Here is a 17,534-nt window from a genome sequence, read left to right on the forward strand (position 1 = left end):
TATTTAATTGAAATAATGAACCTTATTTTAACCTGACGTGTTCTGTGCTACTCCATTGATGTCACTGTGTGATAGGGCAGAATTTGGCCCTTTTGTATTTAGAGAGCTATTGCTATTACTGAGCCTGCACCTTGTTACTGTTTTAAATTCTGGTTAATGACGTGGTCACTAGAGATGTATCCATATTTAATGGCTTTAAATCACACTTATGTTATTATGTTATCATGTGTGTGTATATAGTTAATACATGAAATGTACTACTTGACTCTAAAGGATAGTACCAACTTCTGTTGGCCCCAAATGTGATCTATGTCAGTATTGTAACCATGTGGGGAATTTCATTTGGATGCTAAATATCTTTTTATTTTGTAATTAATTTTCAAAAGTATGATTATTCCCTCTGGTCTGTTAATTATCACTTTTTTTGTCAGTTAACAGAGAAGCTGCATTTACTGAGAGAGGAGGAACAAATGGATTAGTAGCATAATAGGCTACTAAATGGTAACCCACCTCTACATTTTAGTAGAATATCAAACCTTAAGATGAAAAGGAGTACTTGTGGCACCTTAGAGAGACTAAGCAATTTATTTGAGCATAAGCTTTCATGAGCTACAGCTCACTTCATCGGATGCATGATGCATCCGATGAAGTGAGCTGTAGCTCATGAAAGCTTATGCTCAAATAAATTGCTTAGTCTCTCTAAGGTGCCACGAGTACTCCTTTTCTTTTTGCGAATACAGATTAACACGGCTGCTACTCTGAAACCTTAAGATGAATGTTCTTTTGATCTCTGCTGCTGCTTCCTCCCTTTCTCCCTTTTGTACAATACAAATGTAGTATTCAATGTTGAGTGCATATTCGGGTAAAACTTTGATATGCTCTAGGAATTATTTTGGGGAAGTTCTATGGCCTGTATTAAACAGGAGGTCAGACTAGACCAGGGATTCCCAAACTGGGGGTTGGGACCCCTCAGGGGGCCGTGAGGTGGTTATGTGGGGGCTTGTGAGCTGTCAGCTTCCACCCCAAGCCTCGCTTTGCCTCCAGCATTTATAATAGTGTTAAATATTTTAAAAAGTGTTTTTAATTTATAAGGGGGCAGAGTCACACTTAGAGGCTTGCTATGTGAAAGGGGTCACCAGTACAAAAGTTTGAGAACCACTGGAGATGATCACAATGGTCCCTATTGGCCTTGGACTCTGTGAACCTATGATGTCAAAGTTCAAATAAGAATAAAGGGAGAAAAGAAGTTAAAATACACGAGGGAAAAAAGAGATACTTCCTAATGAGATTTGAAAATAGATGAAGGTTTTGGGTTCCTTTTTCTCTTCTCTTTATCTTTATCTTTTACTGTTTGTCAGTCTTTTCATTTTTCTTTTTCTTTCACTTCTATTGTCTTTCTATACGTCTCATTTTGTCTTTTCTTTAAGGTTCAGGCTGGCAGCTGCTGAAGAAAAATAGTATCACTTCTTTCCAGAAGAACTTTATTCACAAAGTCTACTGTTGGGTAAAATTGACTAGGAGTCCAGTCCTACGTCCCTTAATCACAAGTTGTCCTACTGGGTTCATTGAGTAAGGGCCATAGGATCAAGCCCTTGTGTTGGCGGATCTAAATCAGCTAATCAACAGCTGTGATTAAAATGATTCTGTGCAGGAGTCTGAAGTTATTTGTATTGTCCAGCTGCTGGTGCTGTGCTTTTTTTTTTTTTTTTTTAAGATGTCATTTTGGTTTGGGTGGCAAGGGGAAGAGATAGGAATCTCAGAATTAATTGAAGGTGGCCTACCAATGTGTACATCATTGTAGATCTCAGACACTGGTACAAAAACTCAAGTCAAACCACTGGGAAATACGATGAGTTATACAGTAGAACCTCAGAGTTATGAACACAGAGTTACAAAGTGACCAGTCAACCACACACTTCATTTGGAACTGGAAGTATGCGATCAGGCAGCGTAGAACAAAAAAACCCAAATACTCTGCAGTATTATTAAATCTAAAATACTTAGAAAGGGTGGGGGAGGGGAGGAAGGATAAAAAAAAAAGATTAGATAAGGTAAAGAAACTGTTTCTGTGCTTGTTTCATTTAAATTAAAATGGTTAAAAGCAGTATTTTTCTTCTGCCCAGTAAAGTTTCAAAGCTGTATTAAGTCAATGCTCAGTTGCAAACTTTTGAAAGAACAACCATAACTTTTTGTTCAAAGTTACGAACATTTCAGAGTTACGAGCAACCTCCATTCCCGAGGTGCTTGCAACTCTGAGGTTCTACCATATTGCAATAGAAAAGTAATGCCGGTGGAGTCAGTATTTGTCAAATGGTGAAGGGAAAGCAATTTTTATTTTCAAAATTTTACAGAAAGAACTCTTTTAAAGAAAAGTTGGTATAAATAGAAATATTAATTTAACATGCAACGTTAATTACTTACCTCATAAATGCACACAAAACCTTACAAGACACATGGTCTATACCTTGAAGGATTTCCATTAATGCATGCAAAATAAGGGCCTGATCCTGTGATCCCTTACTGCAATGTAGTTATCCCATTGATTTCAGTAAGACAACATGTAATCGCAGCAATATAGTTGGTAGTAAGGTTTTCAGGATTGGACCACTAGAGACAATAACTTAACTTCAAAGACCCGTCAACTTCAAATCTAGTCAATTGGGGTGGGGGAAAAAAAGCAGTTTTGGTTAGTATATCTGCCCCTGAATCCCACTGCCATTTTTTGTAAATTTACGGTCACACTTTCCTATTTTTTTCCTCTTACCTGCTGCCTTGTGGAAGATCCATCGCAACCATAGGTGAAAGTGACTATACCCAAAATGCTGTCAAATGCACAAAGTACATAAACTGGGGGGAAAAAGTGAGGAAATACTTTTTTCTTATTTTTCAGTTTAGTAATTTTGGGGGCGTAAGTTGTAACAGAAGGCAAAACGTTTTCAAATGAAAATATGACATTTATGTGTTGTGTTGTTTCTTTACATTTGCATCATCATCACACTCTGTACAGCTTAATCCGTCACTGCTTACATGGTCACTCTCTGTTGTAGTTAGCGGGAAGAGTGGCTGAGTGAAGCACTATGTAACTTGGGCATTAAGGCCCTGTAATAAATTTGCCTCTACCCCCAACACCTGTGCAGAGCCCCTTTTAAATCAGTGGGATGCTGTGCGGGCATGGGGGTCTGTGTAAGCTCATTGCAAGACGGGCTGACATCGCTTTTCAGGGGGTTTATAATGCTTATTATTATTTGTTGTTAGAAAAGTGTCTCCTGAGTAAAAACTTGTTACCCAAGTTCCAAGCCCTCATCCAACTTTTCCCTTTCTTCAGATTTACAAAATATAAAATAAAAATCAGTTTTTAGGGTTTTGATAGGAATTTCACCTTCCTCCCTCAGATCGACTTCTTGATTGCTCTAATAGTGTTGTTTTGTAAAATAAAAAAATTGCAGGTGATTAATTCTGAAGGAGGGCAAATTGCTTTGATTTTATTTCTAAAAAAAGTTTTAAAAATTAAGTATTACAGCATTTCAGTTTCTAAGAGAATTTGTCTTCCATTTTTGTAATTCCATAAATTAATGCAGTACTTAGCATGAGCTTCTGTGTACATATGCAGAAATGAAGTCTAGATTTCAAACTAAGGGCTTGTCTGTACGAGAAAGTTGCTCCGGTTTAATTTAAGGTATAATTTTAAATTTATTTAGTTAAACCAGTGCAAATCCTGAGTATGTTTTTAATCACTAGCTACACCAAGTTAGCTTAACCGGAGTGAAAAGCCCTTCACTGACTTGGTCTACGCTTAAAAGTTGTGTTGGCATAGCTATTTTGGTCAGAAGTGTGAAAAAACTTTTGCCAACAAAGCCCCCAGTGTAGATGCAGCTATGTTGACAGAATGATGGTTTTTCTGACAGAAAAAGTCCTTTTATTGGTGTAAGGCTGCATCTACACTAGGAGACCATCCTGGCATAGTTGCATAATGCAAAGTAGATATGTGTTGTCTACACTAGACCCCCTCTTTTTTTTAAAAATCTAAGGCCTTGTCTGCATGGGGAAATTGACCAGAACAGATATTGTGGAATAAATTGTTCTGGAATATTCTGGAATAGCTCTCTGTGTGGACAGTATTCCAGAATAAAATAAATTTTATTTTGAAATTTTTCCTGCTTTTTATTCTGTAATAAAGTAAATTTTACTCTGGAGTAGAGTGTCCAGATGATGGATTAAGCTAAATTGTAAAAGGGCACTCTTATTCTGGGGATATTTTGGTTATATCAAAATAATTATTCTGGAATAGCTACTTCAGCAAATTTCCAAGTGTAGACAAGCCCAGAACATTTGCCGCTTCTGTGTTCAGACAAGATTTTAGGCCTAAAAATGTTTAACTCAATTGGGTTAGAAAGAGTTCTTATCAATTTAAACTAAATTGATATTATGAAATCTTAAACCCATTTAAAAGAATCCACAACAGAAGTCTGCACCAATTTAACAACAACAATTTCTAAAATGATGCAATTAAAGCTTTTGTATATGGACAAGCCTTAAGAGTCAGTTTCTTTTTCTTTTTAAATACAGGATAAATCTGGAGTAACCCCATTGATTTTATTGGAATTAATCTGGATTTACAACTATGTAATTGAGAACAGAATTTGAACCTAGAATTTCAGTTTTCAGTATAGCCAGAGAATAAAATTCTCTGGTCCTCTTTAGGATTGCCAGCTATAGCTCAGTGTTGCTGTCAGGATTTTAATCTGTGGACTGAAAACAGACCTCAGATTATTGAAAGAAGTATTAAATCCCTTTCCCTTGTCCCCCCCTTCCCCCAAAAAACTAAGATAGACACAAAACAAAACGTTTCCCAACAAACCTGTGGTGTTTCCTTTTATTAAGGAAACTCATAATTACCATACTATTTAAACTGGTTCGCCTTTAAGAATAGATCCACACAAATGGAATAGTGATTGCGTTTTTTTTTCTTTCTGTGCAGTGCCAATAGAAGGAAACTTTGCCAGGGGCCATTTCGGGGAGTGGGAAGGGCGAGTTTTTTTAGGGACACTTATCGGACCAGGTTTTCCAGCGAGTCAGTTTCAAACTGGGTTGGGGAAAAGTAGCAGGCGTGTCTACAAAAGGGTTAAAGAAGCCCAATTAATTTCAAGCTAAAATCCTGCCTTGAATAGCCGCTTAATACCCAAGACGTGTGTCCGCTAGAGAAGGAGGAGGGATCCATTTGTACGTGTTGCAACTTTTAGTGGTGCTTTGTGAAATGGGAAAGTACGGTTCGCCGGGGGGGGGGGTAAAGGGGGAAATAAAGCGTGTTGAAGTCTGGCCCCTACCCCGCTTTGGAGGTGTTTGACGGAAAGGGGCTATGGGGAGGACAGATTGCACTCGCCCCGGGGCTAATCTGCCAGGCTGTGCGTTCGCAGCCCTGCCGGGAGCAGCCGAGAGACGTGCTGTTCCTCATGCTCTGGCGGAGCTCGAGCTGCATTGTGCAATGCCAGCCCTTGGTGTATTTCTCTTCGCTGCTGCTGCTGCACCACCAACGTTACAATACCGCAGGCAGGCTGCCGCTGGGGAGCGGGGCTGGCTGGGTGAGGGGCCCCGTGCGATGAAAACGTCTCCAGCCGGGTAGTTAAGAGTTAAGCTGGGGGCCGCTTTGCTTAGCTAGAGCAGCCGGGACTGGTGGCTCCGGCTCCTGTCAGGGGGAATCCAGGCCGCACATTGATGGCGCCCGCAGCCGTCGGATCTACTTTTTCTAGCCCTGCTTTTTTTCCTTCCCCTTCCCCTCTCCTCCTCCTCCTCCGGCGGCTCCAGTCTGGCTCGGGGAGGATCCTGAGAGCCGAAGTTCCGAGGCGATTGGGAGCTCGCGGAGCGGCCGCTGCCATGGGGGCTCTGGCAGGACGCGTCTAGAAGCGCGCGCCTGCCCCTTGCCTGTGCCCAGGCTCCCGGGGAAGTGCTCGCAGCCAGCGGTGGATTTGGGGGAGTAACATGGCTGATCTAAGGGAGTGCTGAGCAGTTTGTGTCTCTGAACGACGCCGGGCTTGGATTGTAACATGTAAATAACTTCTCCTTCCTCTGGACAATAAGCCAGGGCACCGATGCCAGCCCCTCCATTTTCCAGAGAGGTTTTGTGAGAGGTTCTCAGGCTCTGGATTATGTTGTGCAAAAACAATTCGCTGGGGGTGAGTGTGTCTTGCGTTTAACTTCTTTGTATTAAAGGGCAAAATGTGACAGGCGGCATGGGGCTGCAAATGGCAATCTTCATTATAATTCTGTGGAGACAGATGGGGGTGTCAACATAAGGAGGGGTAGTGGGACCTGAAGCACCAGGTTGGAAACTTATCAAGAGTACTGTGGTGACACTGACACTCCAGAGAGAGTTTTCACACCCTTTGGTCAAAATCCATCTCCTGAAATCAAAATGTATGTATTGGTCCAAGTTACAGGTTCACTAGATAGTCTTCAACCTCAAATAAAAGACACAGCTCAGGACTGAGAGGTATTATATGACCAATAATCTGGTCATTTGTTTCTAAGTGTGTGATTGTATAATGTACATGTTCTTGTTTTTTTTTTTTTTTTTTTTTTTTTTAAACTTTTTTTTCATGGCCTAAATATAATAAATTAATTTTATTAGCCTTTCTTTCCTTCACTTGAGTGCTGGGGTATCCTAAAACTTAAAAATACAGTAGGGAATAGGATTATTTCTTCTATATATTTCTTAACTATTCTACACATGCACGTAGCTATTCTTGTAAAACAATGCAGTCTTAAACATTTTCACATAATTTTAAAATATAGTACGTCTACAACATTTTAGATTCTCTTCCCTATCCTTTTCCTGCTCATATTAATTTTAAATCAGAGAAATACTATTAATTACCTGTTCGTAAAATATACTGAAAATACAGCACATACTGGATGTTTAAACCATCTTATATTTTGATCTGTGATCTATGAGCAATGAACAAATAGATCAAAAGTCAAAGATTGGATTATGTAACTGCTTTGGTTCAGTGAATTTGATACAAACTATAAGGGAGAAGAACTGTTAAGTATGATGTTTTAATGTGCTTATGGCCCAGTTAATTCAGTATCCATACTGTTCTTAACCTATGACTTTTATCATGTAACTAATGCTAGATACTAAATATCAAACATTTGACAAGTGAAACATTTGTTAGTAATGTACTAGATTCATTGTATCTTTGAAACACATTCATGAGCACATGTGTAATTTTTATTATTTGACTTGTCAGTCTTTGTAGTATAGTATGATTCTTGCATTGTTCAAAAGGGGTACTTTAAAGAACCTTATGCCAGTATTATAGTAGTCACATGTTGTTATGCCTGTGGAAGATAGAAAAGACAAATAGTCAATTTTGCTGTTGCAAAACTAAAGCAAATATGCCAACGTTTGAAGGCTTTCAGTGAACATAAAAATAATGTGCTCAAAAAAATAAAATTAAACATAGCAGAAATGCCAAGTATAGCTATAGTCATATATCAGCATACTGTAAATACTTAATGTACTATGTTCATGCATAATAAAATGCACACATCCTGTATAAAAAACTGTAGTTCCCTGCCTGCCTCGTGCAAATATTTTTAACCACTATGGTTATAAGACAATTGGAGACAGAAGATAAGATATACTTTTATCAACAGTGCTAATGTGATGCAGCTGCATCCATGCTAACCATTCATTAATGTCTCATTAAAGAGCACTGTACATTTTGTTTGTTAATGTTTTGAAAGCAGTTGATGCATGCCCCTTTTAATACATCCATCACAAATATCCTTTTCTTCTGACAATATGCTTTGAGTATATTGGCTACCCAGAATAATATCTTTGTCACACTTGTGTTCTCTGTTGACTGGTGGCCTAGAATAATGAAATATTACTTATTTTGCACTCTTCTTTCACAAAGAGAGACCCCTGTAGCGTTTTAGTGAAATTGTTGATTACGATTTTTTGTTTTAATTGTTTATTTTACATTATGGCATTTGACAATTTTTGTCATGAGCGTGGAATGTGATCACAGCTTGTAAACTTCCTTAGCATAGATTATTCACCATTTTTCCCCGAAGAACATTCTCCTAAAGGTGAACTGCATAGCCAAAATGAAAATAAGTCCTGTATGGATTTCTTCTTTGAATGCGTCTTCTGACCAGGCTGTCGGGGATGTTCAGCATGGCAGTCTTTTTAAAGGGACATTGCCAACCTGAAATCTAGTCAGCTTAAAAAAAAAATGTGTGTGTGTGGGTGGTGAAGAAGAATCTCCCTCGTCTCCCTCACAGCTGTGCCCATTTATGAAGTTTTACAGTTCTGTTTTCCTAGTTTTTGAAATGTGTTTTTTCTCCACGCTTGAGTTTGAAGAATTCAGCCCAGCAAAGAGGGAACTGCCTATACACAGGATAACAGGGAGCATGACTATCCACAGTGTTGTCAAATGCACAGTGTAAACAAGCTGAAAAATATAGAAATATTTCTTTCTCCAATCTGTATTTCAGTTCTAGTAATCTTGGGAGTTAAAGGTAACAATAGTGGGTAATGCTTTTTCAGAGAAGTATGATTTAAAAAAAAAATAAGTTGGCAGTGTGCCTTTAGCTAGCCTTTTATAATTCTGTTTTTCCTCAATGAAATCTTTTTGGCACAACCTGGTTCACTGGCAATATCCCACAGTGTGTTATCACAGATATCCAATGTCTCAATGCAATCCATGGCATTTGCTATGTCATAGTGGTACATTCTGGGATACCTTCAGTGAACCCGGAAATGCTGTTAGGAGTTTGGAAGGAGATAGTAGGGAAACTATTATAGTGGAGTGATAGCCACATCATAGTGAAGATCAGTAGAGAGTTTTCAGTTTAATGGGAGTCTTAAATTTTTTTTTATCTGATAATCCAATAGAAATTTAAATAAAGTTAAAAGAAAAGGAGTACTTGTGGCACCTTAGAGAATACAGACCTTGCGAATACAGACTAACGCGGCTGTTACTCTGAAACCTAAATAAAGTTAGTTTAAACCATATTTCTGTGTGGGATCCAGGGTTTGTGGAAAGTATTCAGCAAACAAATATATGTTTAATTCAATCTTGTTTAGGTATTTTCAGTGCTGGACTTCTTTGGCTACAAACAACCACTAAAATAAGTGGCAAAACAGCACAGCTTTAATTACATAACAAAACCGATCTATTTTTATCTAGGAAAGGTGTCTACTTCGTGAAGAAATGTCTTCGTCTGCTTTTGAAAACACATCAAAATAATAATACTCTACAGTGCCTTGTGTAGGATTTATTTTCCTCTTGCCGTGCACGTGCAACACCAGCCTTAATGGGAGATCATTTTGTATATACTGAGGATATTTGACCTCCTCCATTAGTGATGCTTTAAAAGTTAGTAATAGTAAGATGTTGCTCTACACATTTTCTTCTTACCTTGCTCCCGCACCCAGCCCATTTGTTGAGTAGGATCACTGTTGAAATGTTGTTTTGAACAAGTGTGGTTTGCGCTAATGGTGTCTTTACAATACTATATCTGAAAAAAGTGTGGTGTGCTAGTTCAACCAGTATTTGCATTCTAATTGTCACAATATTGAAAAGTAAAATTAAGTATCTCAGATGATATTATTAAATTGGACACTAATAGAAACTGAAGCCGTGCATTTTCAAACCAGACCTCAGTTTTTGCAGATGTAATATTATTTCAGTAATGAGTTTTGTTTTAAATACTACTGAGAAGTGCATATGCCTAAATTGAATAGTTATGTGGTCTTATTGCAAACTGTGTACTTTCTTCCCACTTTTTGATTTTGTTACCCTTGTTCACAGTCATGCCTAAAAGGAGGCCCCAGTTCTGTAAAAGGATCTACATGCCCAGCGTGTAAGAGAGTTTAGATTACTTCAGTGGGACTCTCTCTGGGAGGAAGGATGGGTGTGGATTTTTATTACTTATCATTTTATAGTTGTCACAGGTTTTCTTCACAAAATAGATAGGCCCCTGCCTCAAACAGCTTACAATCTAAATGATGGACTTAACAGACAAGTGAAAAGGAAGGAAGAAGGAGAGGATTAAGAAAAGACCTTGCATATGGATATATGGATAACTGGTTTTTTAAATTACCCACTTGTACCATTAAGATGTATATATGTCTGGTTTTTTTTGTTCAAGTGAGAACAGAGGACTTGCCATACTAGCTCAGAACAATGGTCCATCTAATCCAATATCTTGTTGCTGACAGCGACCAATGTTACGTGCTTTGGAGAAAGGTGCAAGAAACTCTGAAATGGACAGTTATGGAATGATTAGTTCCACAGGGGATCTGTTAAGAGATTAAATTATGCCCTGAAGCATAAGTGGTCATGTTCTTTCCAAGCTTTTAAAATCCTACCTAATGTAATATGTTTGGCACCACAATGAGAAGTGTCTTTAGGAGTGGCTTGAATGAGACAAGGATGGAAGGTTGACAAATAGATTTTTGAAGGTCTACACAAGCCTGATGAAGAGAGCTTGGTGCTGTTGGCAGAGCAGAGTACAGAATGGAGAGAATGTGAAAGGAAACCAGTTCGGAGATATAGTGCATTGAAAGGAAGGGCTAGAAATTTGAACTTGATGTGCAGCACAGTAGGGAGTCAACATAGTGACTCAAATTGGGGCATGATATGGTTTAAATGAAGGATGAGAGAGACTCTGTTGGCAGCAGTATTATGGCTGTACGGAGAAGGATGAGGTAAAGGTCCAAAAGACCTGAGAGGAACATAAGATTGGCCATGTTAGGTCAGACCAATGGTCCATCGTGTTCACTGTCCTGTCTTCTGACCGTGCTTGCTGCCAGATGCTTCAGATGGAATGAGCAGGACAGGGGAACTATCGAATGATCCATCCCCTGTTGTCCCATCCTAGCTTCTGGCCATCAGAGGCTTAGGGACACCCAGAGCATGGGGTTGCATCCCTGACCATCTTGGCTAACAGCCACTGATGGACCTATCCTCCATGAAAATATCTAACTTTTTTTTTGAACCCAGTTATACTTTTTGCCTTCACAACATCCCTTGGCAATGAGCTCAAAAGATTGAGTGTGCATTGTTTGAAGAAGTACTTCCTTATGTCTGTTTTAAACCTGCTGCTAATTCATTTAACTGGGTAGACCCCTGGTTCTTGTGTTATATGAAGGGCTAAATAACGCTTCCTTAGTCACTTTCTCCACGATTTTATAGATCTCTAACTTAATCTCTCCTTAGTCATCTTTTCTAAGCTGAAGAGTCCCAATCTTTTTAATGACAGGTTTCAGAGTAGCAGCCATGTTAGTCTGTATTCGCAAAAAGAAAAGGAGTACTTGTGGTACCTTAGAGACTAACAAATTTATTTGAGCATAAGCTTTCGTGAGCTACAGCTCACTTCATCGGATGAATTCAGTGGAAAATACAGTGGGGAGATTTATATACATAGAGAACATGAAACAATGGGTGTTACCATACACACTGTAACAAGGGAGCTATCTCAACAGACTTCATTGCTCATAGGAGTGAGTAGAACATCAGCCCAGAATGCTTGTGAGAGAAATTGTCTTGCATTGGTTATGAGGAGGGAGTCCAGAAGTCAGAGGAATATACCATTAAATGAGATAGGTAAGAGATTGAGGGTGGGAAGTACAGATTTTAGTCCCTTTTTTCACCTCCATCCATCTCGGTGCAATTGTTTGTCTCTGAGCAAGCTCTTTTCAGGTGCATTTAACCTCCTCCTCCTTCCATTTGGCTCTTGTACTTTTCCATTAGAACGGTGATATTTTAATTAAAGAAACAGTAGTAAAGATAATTCCAGTTGGTATTTCAGAAGCACAATATTAGTTTTTAAAATCTAGCTCTGAGAGAGAGAATATCATATTGAAGAGTGATGGAGGGTTTTTGAGTCAAGGTCGAGGGTTTTGAGAGAGAGTCTTTTTTAGGAATCTCTTCCTAAAACTGGGCTGGGAGAAGACTTTTTATTTTTTTTTATTTATTTTTTTTAAACCATTTTACCAATCTGCTCTTCGTGTAACGAGTAACATATTGTTCTTTCACAACTTACTTACTTCCCCTCAATATCAGCATATATTTTCTCTGTATGATGGTGTTTAACTGATGGCTATTGTCAAGCTAAAATTTTTATCAGTACAATTTAAATAAACGCTTAACTCTGTAATTGGCTCCTAGCAACTATTTTTTAGTTGTTGATCATCAGTCACTAATGTAGCTTCCATGGAGATCTTTGGAAACCAAGTGCTGTGTATCTAAGACCTGTTCTACACTAGAAAATTAGGTTGGTTTAACTATATCAATCAAAGGTGTGAAAGATCCTGAGCTGCGTTGTTAAGCAAACATAAGTCCCCGTGCAGACAGTGCTAGGTCAACAGAAGAATTCTTCCATTGACCTAGCTACCACCTCTTGGGGAGGTGGATTACTTGTGCCAATGGGGGAACCCCTTCTATCGGCATAGACAGTGTCTACATTGAAGCGGTGCAGCTGAGCCACTGTAGCTTTTTTAGTGCAGAAGTACCCTAAATTAATCATAAGTATTTACTACTGTAGCTATTTCTGTTGTCTTTCTTTGAGCATCCAAAACTTTCTAAAGTCTTGTTTGACTGTTTGTGTAGAACGTTATTTTAATGTATTGATGTGTAGTTCCTGATTATGGATAGCATTATGATGGGGAAGTGGTGCTCCTAAGAATTGATGGTACAGCTTGCTCTTGCAATTCAAGTATAAAAGACTAATATTTTTGCTCATTTTCTCATTGTAGAACAATCTAAACATGTTAAAATATCTTCTGGACACAGCTTTTCCAGAACTACCTAAATATTTTCAGTGGTAATGCACCTAAACAAATAGACACGTGTTTATAAGATGTATTGTATAGCTTCATTGAATTTCTAATTAAGATAACAAGGTATTCTGTACATCACTAAGGACCTCATCCAAAGATAATTTGAAGCCAGTGAGAGATTTTTCTTTTGATTTTTAATGGGCTTTGGATCAGGTTCTAAAGGTTAATGTACAATCCTTACCTGTGCTGATGACCATCTACTCATGCAAATAATCCTATTGAAATCAAAGGGATTATTCATGAGAGTAAATGCCACCAACAGAAGTAACCGTTGGGCAATCCAGCCTCTACTTTTTGTAGTATTTTGAATAATTATTAGGGCTGTCAAGCGATTAAAAAAATTAATCACGATTAATCGCACTGTTTAAATAATAATAATAGAATACCATTTATTTAAATATTTTTGGATGTTTTCTACATTTTTCAAATGTATTGATTTCAATTACAACACAGAATACAAAGTGTACAAGTGCTCACTTTGTATTTATTTTTTTATTACAAATATTTGCATTGTAAAAAACAAAAGAAATAGTATATTTCAATTCACCTAATATGGGTACTGTAGTGCAATCTCTTTATCATGAAAGTTGAACTTACAAATGTAGAATTATGTACAAAAAAAAATCTAGCTACATTCAAAAATAAAACGTAAAACTTTAGAGCCTACAAGTCCACTTGGTCCTACTTCAGCCAATCGCTCAAACAAGTTTGGTTACATTTGCAGGAGATAATGCTGTCTGCTTCTTGTTTACAACGTCACCTGAAATTGAGAACAGGTGTTCACATGACACTGTTGTAACGGGTGTTGCAAGATATTTACATGCCAGATGCGCTCGAGATCCATATGTCCCTTCATGCTTCAACCACAATTTCAGAGGAGATGCATCCATGCTGATGACGGGTTCTGCTCAATAACGATCCAAAGCAGAGTGGACCAATGCTTGTTCATTTTCATCATCTGAGTCAGATGCCACCAGAAGAAGGTTGATTTTTTCTTTTGGTGGTTCGGGTTCTGTAGTTTCTGCATCGAAATCTTACTTTTTTAAGACTTCTGAAAGTATACTCTACACCTTGTCCCTCTCAGATTTTGAAAGGCTCTTCAGATTCTTAAACTTTGGGTCGAGTGCTGTAGCTATTTTTAGAAATCTCACATTGGTACCTTCTTTGCATTTTGTCAAATCTGCAGTGACAGTGTTCGTAAATCAAACAACATGTGCTGGGTCATCATCGAAGACTGCTATAACATGAAATATATGGCAGAATGTGGGTAAAACAGAACAGGAGACATACAATTCTCCCTGAAGGAATTCAGTCAAAAATATAATTAACATGCTATTTTTTTAATGAACATGACCAGCGTGAAAGCATGCCCTCCAGAATGGTGGCTGAAGTATGAAGGGAGATGCGAATGTTTAGCATATCTGGCACGTAAATACCTTGCAATGCTGGCTACAAAAGTTCCATGCAAATACCTGTTCCCGTTTTAAGGTGACATTGTAAATAAGAAGCAGGCAATCATATCTCCGGTAAATGTAAATAAACTTGTTTGTCTTAGCGATTGGCTGAACAAGAAGTAGGACTGAGTGGACTTGTAGGCTCTAAAGTTTTACATTATTTTGTGTTTGAGTGTACTTATGTAACACAAAAATCTACATTTGTAAGTTACATTTTCACAATAGAGATTGCACTACAGTACTTGTATGAGAAGAATTGAAAAATACTATTTATTTATCATTTTTTACAGTGCAAATATTTGTAATAAAAACTAATATAAAGTGATTACTGTACACTTTGTATTCTGTGTTTTAATAGAAATCAATATATTTGAAAATGTAGAAAAACATCCAAAATATTGAATACATTTCAATTGGTATTCTGTTGTTTAACAGTGCGATTAATCATGATTAATTTTTTAATCACAGTTAATTTTTTTGAGTTAATCACGTGAGTTATCTGCAATTTAATCGACAGGCCTAATAATTATGCATATTGATGTTGTAATGCAATTATGATGCAATAATGGTGTTGAAGATATTAGCCAGTTTTTGTGTGTGATTACTATACACAATCTAAAACTATGGAGAATTGGATGACTGGTTGTATCGATGTGCATTGCAAGCTTGTTCTCTCATATCTTCTTGAAACTTGAAGAGTCAGGCTAACTTTCATAGAAGTGTAGGACTAGGAGGGACCTCAGTAGCTCATGTTGTCCAGTCCCCTGCTTTCAAGGCAGGATTGTGTAATAACTAGACCGTTCCTGATGGGTGTTGGTCTGACCTGTTCATAAAAACTTCTAGTGACCCAGATTCCACAAGCTCGCGAGACAATTTGTTCCAGTGCTTAACCACCCTGACAGGAAGTTTTTCCTAATGTCCAACCTAAATCTCCCTTGTTGCAATGTAAGCCCATTGTTTCTTACCCTATCCTCAGAGGCTAAGGAGAATTTGAAACCTGTTATATTGTCCCCTCAGTCTTCTCTTCCAGTCCTCTGGAATCTCTCCTGATTTCCATGTATTTTCGAAGATAATTGCTAATGGCTCAGATATCTCCTCAGTCAGCTCCTTGAGTAATCTAGGAGTTCCATTGTCTTTCCACTGACTTACACTCCATGCAACAGTATTGGGGTTCCCATTGACTCCATTAGGGTTTTCTGGGCTGCAGTTAATTACAGAATTTGGTCCTCGGTTTCTGTTGCAGACTTCTTCTGATACTTAATTTTACTCCTGATATTACAGGTGTGTTGACAGAAATCACAGTGACATTGTTTTGTGTTAAATCTTTGTAAAGTGGTGCAGGACTGGATGGTTTTGGAGACAGGACTATCCATAGCCCAACCTCACAGCTGTTCCCAACTTCTCTGCCATTGTTTTCTGCTCAGGCCAAAGAATATGTTTGGAGGGGCTGCTCCTCCTTTGGGTCCCTGTGACAGGGTGCTAGGCAGGAAGTGCTTAATCAGCCCCCTGCCACACCAGCTGCAATCAAGGGGAATGGATTGGGGCTGGATGAATAGCCCTGCCTGCTTGGCAACTAGGAACAGCTGCCAGCCTAATTAGCCAGGGGCTATAAAGGCTGGGAGGGAGGAAGCCAGGGAAGGGGGAGAGAAAGGTCAGAGGCTGAGAGGGACTGGTGGCTCTGGTCTGTTGCTGGTGAAGCCTGGTAAAACCCTGTACATAGATAATAAACTGGTGATGGGAAAGAACTATAAATAAAATACATGGGTGATTGCATTGACCTGAGGTGTCCCTGATTGGTTTTGTGAGGGCAGAAGCAGGAGGGGCCTAGCTGTGCCTCACTACAGTCCCCTAATAAAGTGCAGGGACTTGCAGATAAGGAAGAGAAGGCCTTTTCTGAATAATAAATCTGGCTTGGAGACTTACTTTTGTAGTAGAAAAGCAGGTAATAGGCTGTAAATCAGTCTCTTTAGCCCCTTCTCCTTTGGAGAAGTTTCTGTTCTTCTCACACTTTTGTGTAATCCTTTGAGCTAAAGGCAGTTACAAGGAACTTAAATAAAACTTTGCCCCTCCTGTATGTCTCACGTACAGGAGACATTTTAGTACATGAACATAGTCCTGGAGTCCTCCTTAGGTTGACATTGTAGTACCTTGTGCATCTTAGAAATGCTTCTTATCTCTGTGAGGAAATGTTTCCCTAAGAGATGCATTGGACAAATAAGTAGACAGCAGTTAATTTTCAACTGTTTGGGATCTCAGTTAAATATTGATTCTGTGCAAGGTTAGAGCAATGTTAGAATGTGTAGGGAAACTGAGTGTCCTGTCTACTGGAGCTGGATACTATTGCAAGTTAGTAGATAGGAGCAAGATATCACCTCACTTTCTGAAATGTCCTAGAAAAAGACATGCTCATGTTATCTTCTAAGATTATATCAAATAATCTGGTGACTATGAGAGTCCATTATTAGTTGAACAACCAGAAGAATTAAAAAAAATGTTTGAAAAGAGAGGTTTTAAATAAAAGCTTAGATGCTGCTGAAATCAAAGGCTTGTATCTGTGAGGGACTACTTTCTGCTGTTGTAGTTATTTTTCATCTAGAAAATAACTACCACCTATCCAGGGAACAAGGAGTAAGTGCAGGTCACAATTATCCTTCCAGCCAGTGTTGATAGAAGTCAAAGCAAATAAGTTATTCCTTAAAGGGCAAGATATTTTTTCTGTTGGGATTCTTCAAGGAAGCATAACAGATAACAAACAAGTGGGTTCTAGCAGTAGGGAACCTGGAATACCAGGAAGAGTCCCTAAGTTTTCTTGCAGTACCCAGAATACCATACTTTTTTTTTCTTGCACCACCTCACAGTCAGAAGACATGACAGTCTTATTTACTATATTGGATCTGCATGTTGAAAGAGCAATTGCAGTGTTTTGTTTGCTTTACTTTTTGATGAAGGATTTGGATCTGGATGATAATTCCAACCTAAAACTGTCATAAAGTGGCTGAAAAAGTTATTCTGATGACTCATAAGGAAAATTTTATCAGTGATTCTGACCCTTTAAAATTGGTGACTTCTGCTGGAGCTATCAATACCTCATCTGGAGAGTGATCAATTAAAAATAAGCAAACAGAAATTCAACGTACAGTATGTTTTCACTGAAAACAATGCTCTCCTCTGAAGACAAATATTTAGTTCCCATTGTTGAGTGTGATCTTATTTTCCTGTACCTTCCT

General features: G+C 38.4%; 1 protein-coding gene across 27 annotated transcripts in view; it reads left to right on the top strand.

Annotated features, from left to right (window-relative positions):
* Positions 1-17,534, top strand: part of KMT2C (lysine methyltransferase 2C) — a 327,313-nt gene that overhangs the window by 21,788 nt on the left and 287,991 nt on the right. The window contains exon 1 of one of the 27 annotated variants that reach the window (XM_037891120.2): positions 5,763-6,170. The exons of 25 other annotated variants lie outside the window; for them this stretch is intronic. The gene's annotated coding sequence lies outside the window, so the exon portion shown is untranslated. Of the gene's footprint in view, positions 1-5,762; positions 6,171-17,534 lie in introns of those variants that run through there. One more of the 27 variants, XM_037891121.2, reaches the window with a different exon arrangement.

Source organism: Chelonia mydas, chromosome 2, assembly GCF_015237465.2.
Source record: "Chelonia mydas isolate rCheMyd1 chromosome 2, rCheMyd1.pri.v2, whole genome shotgun sequence".
Lineage (NCBI taxonomy): Eukaryota > Metazoa > Chordata > Testudines > Cheloniidae > Chelonia > Chelonia mydas.